This window comes from Choloepus didactylus, chromosome 2 (assembly GCF_015220235.1).
Source record: "Choloepus didactylus isolate mChoDid1 chromosome 2, mChoDid1.pri, whole genome shotgun sequence".
NCBI lineage: Eukaryota > Metazoa > Chordata > Mammalia > Pilosa > Megalonychidae > Choloepus > Choloepus didactylus.
The window spans coordinates 77042395-77049481 of NC_051308.1; the positions used below are offsets into that span (position 1 = coordinate 77042395).

At 37.4% G+C, this 7087-nt stretch overlaps 1 pseudogene; it reads right to left on the reverse strand.

Moving 5' to 3' along the window:
• Positions 1-1300: 1300 nt before the first annotated feature.
• LOC119516361 lies at positions 1301-3802 on the reverse strand (annotated as a pseudogene).
• Positions 3803-7087: the final 3285 nt, after the last annotated feature.

The following is a 7087-nucleotide window of genomic DNA, read 5'->3' on the forward strand; positions in this document are numbered from 1 at the left end:
CACTTTGAGGTTAAAGATTACATTTTATTTACTTTTTTATTCCCAGCACCTAACACAGGATCTGTAACATAAATGAATGAACAAATGAATAAACGAAGGAAGATAATGAATTAAAATAGATTCTGAAAGCCACAGACTGGCAAATTTAACATCTACCTTCTTTTGAAATGAGAAATAACCAGAGGAATTGTGACCCCTTAGTAAAAAAGATAGCCTGGACCCACTAAAAACAAATCATATCAGGCTAAACTTCCCAGGATCTGTTCCTTGCCCTATTCCTGATGAACTTAAATCAAAGCATAATGAACATACTAATAAAATTTGTGAAAGTTACAGTTAATGCACTAGATAACAGAATGGAGTTTGTACTTTATCTCAAAGGTCTTAAAAATGAAAATCATCTACTTGAAATTTTAAAAAGGACAAATATGGATGTCTGTATTTAGATTCAAGGAAACAATTACAAAGAATTAAGTTGGGAAAAACTGGACTCAATGGTAGTTTGCATAAAAAAAATAATGCAAGAGTTTTACCTGACCACAGCTCAATATGAGTCAACCACATGAGGTAGTTTTACTAAAAGATTAATGTAAATTTTAGTTGTATTAACAGAAGTAGTCTCTATAGATTATAAAAGCAAATAGTGCACTGTGTTCTGCATTAGCCAAAATCCATTGTTGCCCTCTGGGGTGATTCTTGAAAAGGAAAGCTGAGTAATTCGAGAGCCTTGAGAGAAGTAATACCACGAAGGTGAGAGGCCTTAAAAGCACATCTTATAAGCAATGTTTAAGAAAACTGGGGCATCCAGATGAGGGAGATGAATACTTGCCTTCATGTTTGTTTCTTTTTGTTTCCTGTACCTCAAGGGCATTAAAGTATAATAATCATAATCTTTGGTTTAAGATAATTTCTCACTGATCCACAAATGTTATTAATTATTTTTATATTTGAATGTTTGCTTGTCTATCTATTTATTTGGTTTCCAGAGCAATTTATTCATTAAATTCTATTTAATATGCCATCAATTGTTCTTCTTTGTGTATTGTGTTGATAAATAGACACTGAGAGAATTTAACAAGTTCTTCATTTAATAAGTCTAAATTCATTTTCACCACATGGTATTGTACAGCATCATCTGTTAAAACAGATTTGTTTTTAACAGATGTTAGTTTTAAAAAAAGTCATAGATACTATGAGTTTTGCATTAACTGGTGGATAGTAATTTAGTTCCTTTCTTTTGACTTATTAGCCTCAACTACACTGCAGAATAAAGAATGTGAGTCAAAGAATGCATAATTGGTCACTCATATAGAATGGACTTGTTTCTATAATTCGAAGCTTCCTGAATGGCCAGGTTCAAGCCTGATGCAACTGTAAAAAGATTACTTAGTGAACAGTATAGATATGGAAATTGTACAAAACATTGTTAACTTTAATCATTAATAGCTTAAACAGCACTATATTACTAATTGTTATTTGAAATCAAAAACCTGTTTTAAATTCCCTAGAAGAAGGCATGTGTACATAGATCAACAGAAACTTTGGCCTTAAGAAAGAGTCACAAACATTTAAAACAATGGCTTTAATCATCATTTTAAGTATATGGAAGGGGAATAGTGTGCTTTAATTAAATATACACCATACCAGTGATGCTGGCAAGGTTGAAAGTTACTCCTAATTCTGATAGCTATAAAAACTAGTTTGTACATGATGAGACAAGGAGAGAAAGAAACAATCCCTTTGAGGCATAAATCTCCCTGGCAATGCAGGACATGATTCCCAGGGATGAGCCTGGACCTGGCATTATGGGATTGAGAAAACCTTCGTGCCCAAAAGAGGGAAGCAAAATGAAATAAAATAAAGTTTCAGTAGCTGAGCAATTTCAAATGGAATTGAGAGGTCACTCTGGAGGGCATTCTTATGTACTGTAGAGATATCCCTTTTTAGTTTTTAGTGTATTGGAATAGCTAGAAGGATGTAACTGAAACTGTTGAATTGCAACCCAGCAGCCTTGATTCTGGAAGATGATTGCATAACTATGTAGCTTACACAGTGTGACTGTGTGATTGTGAAAATCTTTTGGCTCATACTCCTTTTATATAGTGTATGGAGAGATGAGTAGAAAAATGGGGACAAAAAAATAAATGAAAAATTGGGTGGAAGGGGGAGATGGAATGCTTTAGGTGTTTTTTTTTTATTTTTATTCTTATTCTTATTTTTATTATTTTTTTGGAGTAAGGAAAATGTTCAAAACTTGATTATAGGGATTAATGCACAACTATATGATGGTATTGTGAACAACTGATTGTACATTGTGGGTGATTGTGTGGTATGTGAATATATTGCAATAAAACTGAGTTTAAAAAAATCGTTTTGAAACAAATTTTTAAAATAAAAAAAAATGTTCTCAGTGGTTTGTTTTGACATATGCATTTTATGACAAAAACATGTACAGATTCAGAGCACCCTAGGGCTTTCTTTATATCCTAAGGAAAACAAACGTTTACTTTATTCACAACTTGTACTGAATTTTAAAAAAGATCAATGGTAAACTTACCCCTTAGGTTAAAACTGTCCTGGAGTATACAGCTTTCACACCACCATTTGAGTTGTTTGCAAAATGAATAAAGAATTAAAAAAACAGAACAAAATACTATTCTTAGGAGAGGAAAAGTCTTTCATTTGTTGTTATAACCGGCAAATGCCATTCATTAAATCAAAACTGGAGGGGGTTGTGTGCCCCCTCCCCCCAGATCTATTTGAGTAGGCTGACCAGTACACATTACAGTTTTTAAAATGAAGGTTATATACTATATGTTACAAGTCTCAACTAGGCAGTGTCAAAATGACATCTATTTCTTTGCTTGCTTTGTGATCAGACTCCTTTGTGGTGTTACTGGTCTAGCGGTATTAGGCTTCTTTTTCTCTTCAGGCTTTAAAATCTGAAAACAACACATTAGCATTTCATCCGCACTCATCAGGGCACCTGCATTATCCAAGTCCTCACAATAACTGGGTGCAGAAAACAGAGTGACCACCTGCCTCTTGGCAAAAAATTCATATCCATCTTCAACCACTTGATGGGCTCTACATATAAGATCCAAATTGTGCTTTTGGAGAAATTTTGCAACACTTCTCTACCAAATGTGAAGGACACTCCTCTCATTTTCACCCCAGCCTAAGATGTCTTTATCGGGGTCAGACCACAAAAGATCACAAAGACCTTTATCTGGTATGTCAGTTGGTCGCGTAATTCACAGAATCTGCTAGATAGACTGAAGGTCTGGTGATAAACCTCCATGAAAGCAGAATATTTTCTCATCCACTATGGCTGCTATCCATAAACAGCTAAAGCAGTCTGTGAAAGTTTTCCTTAGTTTAATATTGTGTCTTCTTTTACAGTCATCATAAAATTCATAAATTCTATTGATGCTGGCACATTCGTGGTTTCCCGGGGAAGAAAAAAATTCTTGGGATATATGATTTTGTACGGTCAATAAGAGGCAGACAGTTTCCAGTGACTGCTTCCCTCTGTCCACATAGCCCGCAAGAAACAGTTCCTTTTTGATGGGAAACCACCATACTCAAAATCATAGTATTGCCCATGGATATCACCACATATTTTGAGTGATGCTTCAAGTTCTAGTAAGATAGGCTGACTGAGAAAGGTCTCACGAGACTTTGAGCACAATCCTCTCATTTCATTCTCCTGTAGCTGGACATTCTTACCAAGCTTGGAGCTTCTCATTTCCAGCAGCAGTTGGATGATGCGGTCGACATCGAGTTTATTCATATCTGCCATCGCCTTCCCACCGCCTAACACACATGAGCGCAGCCACGGGCTCCCAGGACTTACCCTTCCTAACCCAGGCAGCGAGCACAGAGGTGGTGGCGGCGGCGGTGGCAGTAGCTGCTGCGGGTCCCCATCCCCCACCCCCAGCCACCCGGCTCCCTGCTTCCTCCTTCTCTCCCCGCTGGAACCACGAGCTATTTACTTTTAATAGTGTAGTAAGAGCCAATGAAACACCACCCAACAAGAAAATAGGAACCTTAACCATAACTTACTGCCACATCTGGCAGAGGCCTCGGGGATATATGTGGCAAATGGCCATGAAGATAGCTCCCAAGCCACATGTTCTTACAATGGGACGTTAACATTCCTCTCACTGAGTGCTTCTATATACCCTCCCCTTGAACCTGGAATAACCTTTGTAGCTGCTACAACCTACTGTGTTTGGCAAAATTGATGCTATTCAACTTGGGAGGCTAGAGAATAAAAATTCCGTGTACATTTGCCTTTGTCTCTTGGGATGCTTCTTTCTGACATCCAGCCATCATGCTGTGAGGAAGCTCAAACTAGCCCACACCGAGAGCCCACAAGAACTATAGGTGTTCCAGCCACCGGCCAGCATCAACTTCTAGACACCTCCTGATGATCCCAGCTCACAGCTCTCAAGTAATCCCCATCCTTCAAGTCTTCTCAGTTGCTGCTCAGACATCTAGAATCACACCCAAGCTGTCTCCATTGTGCCTTTCCCAAATCCCTGATCCATAGAACCTGTGAGCATAATAAAATGGTTGTTTATGCTATAAAGTTTGGGGTGGTTTCTTACCGAGCAATAGAAAGTGGGCACCAATTATGTGGCTGGCCTAATACATTTCCCTGCCTCTCTCCACTTAAAGCAACCACTGTCATGTATCCTGTGTTTATCTTTCCCTTCCCTTCATCTTCTATAGTTTTATCTCATCTCTATGTTTGCCTGAAAGTATATTTTAATTGGTTTTGACTTCATAAGAGTATCACATTAAATGTATTCTTTTGGAACTTATTTTTTTTCCGTTAACATTATATTTGTAATAGTCAACCTTTTTGGTGCATTTCAAAAATTTTGACTGTTAAATAATACTATTTGGGATGAATATATAATAGTTGATCATCTACTCTCCTATCGATGGACTGTTAGGCTGTTCCCAGGTTTTTGCTATTGTGAATAGTGTCATTATGGACAATCTCATACATTTTTCTTGGAGTATTTGTGCAAGAGTAAATCTTGAGAATGACTGAGTTTGACAGCTAGAGTATGAGATATGTGAATGTTTTGAATCAAATATTTAAGAGTGTGTGCTGGTTTGAATCTATTGTGTACCCCAGAAAAGCCATATTCTTTTAATCCAATCTTATGGGTATAGACTTATTGTGGGTGGGATGTTTTGATTAGATTATTTCCATGGAGATGTGTCCCCACCCATTCAAGGTGAGTCTTAATTAGTTCACTGGAGTCCTTAAGAGAGCCAACACAGATCAGATGCTGAGAGAGAAACACCTTGGGAGAAACAAGCAGAAGGACCCAGAGAAGCTAAGACAGAAGCCCAGAGACATTTTGGAAAAAGCCATTTTGAAACTGGAGCCTGGGAGAGACGGACCAGCAGATGTTGCCATCTGCCTTCCCGTGTGACAGAGGAACCCCAGATGCCATTGGCCTTTCTTCAGTGAAGGTATCCTCTTGTTGATGCCTTAGTTTGGACACTTTTATGGCCTTAGAACTATAAATTTATAAACTAATAAACCCCCTTTATAAAAGCCAATCCATTTCTGGTATTTTGCATTCTGGCAGCTTTAGCAAACTGGAACAGAGTGTGATAAGGAGGTGGACTACAGTAAAGGTGCAATATAAAGAACTGGCCCTGGAGTCCAATCACTTAGAGAGGTATTTGAGTTTTTCTGCTCAAAAGTTGTATGACCATAGGCAATTCATTTCATGATAATCCACAAGAAATTTTTGCTGAGATTTAATCTGATAACATGAAATCCCTTTGTGAACTATTGTGATATAGAGTTATGGAATTATGATTAAGAATAGACATACCGTTCTGTGTGTTACCAAAGGGGAAAAAAAACAAAAAGAATTAAGACCAAAGGGTAAAAGGTACAGTGACTCACATTTTGACAAAAGACCAGAAATAACTTCTAAACTATTTAACCTATGTAAGAGTAGAACATGCATCCTTGAATGTCTGAGTCTGGAATATGTCTGAACTGTAAGGGTCTAGAATCTTCCTTCAGTACTGGATCAGAGAGGTGGGAGTCACAAGGAAAGGATGGTGGGCTGGTGGACTTCAGTACTAAATAAATAATTGTGGAGGGTTCTTAGCCATGAAGCTAAGAACAGGGGCACAAGTACAGGACATACACAGGCAAATCATTTAGCAATTCTGGTGCTACTGTGGGTCGTAAAGAACCCAAGGAGGCATAGCCAGTTCACTGTGATTGAGTAGACTACTGTACATCAGGGATGTGGTGAAATGGGTATTTTCATTGAAAGAGAACTTAGGCATGAAGATCTATAAAGGTCCCTCCTGACTCTGAGATTGTCCACACTCCCCTGCCATAAAATCCTCACACTAAAAGGTATGTAGAATAGATAAGGAGATTGCAATAAGTAGCCTAGAAAGGTCAGGCAAGATAGCTCATATGTGTATGCATTTAAATCCCATAAACTTTAAATCAGATGTGCTTGGCTTCTTAAGAGATCCTAGGTGTCTACATATCTTTATCCACACAATTCCAACATTTTTTTTCTGACAAGATATAGGAAGGAGACAGCAAAAGACTAACTCCATGATGGCATTTGGAGATTATCATATATAATGCCACTTTCTGAATTCAAAACCAAGCACCATTGTGCTATGTTATTACACTGGTTTCTGAAGCATCAAGACAAAATAAACTCATGAGTTTCCAAAGTTAAAAGTTGCCACTGATACATTTTTTTCTATGAAACATGTACAGGGCTTTAGGAAAACTGCTAACGGTACATGATTTAAATCTCTGTTTAATCTGTTTGGGTTCAACATTTGCATAGTTTTATATATGTCCATGTGTTCTTACATATACACAGACCCTCCTGGATTACCAACTCCAGAAGGGAAAGAGACACTATTTTATAGATACAATATTCTACAAGGTTCTTGGATATTTTTCAATTAGAGAAAATAGTTCTTTAGTTAAGTAACATTGTATTACTATTACTCAGTGTCTTGTCTTATACCATAAACTAAGGGTATTTATAAACCTTTTCATGGAGTT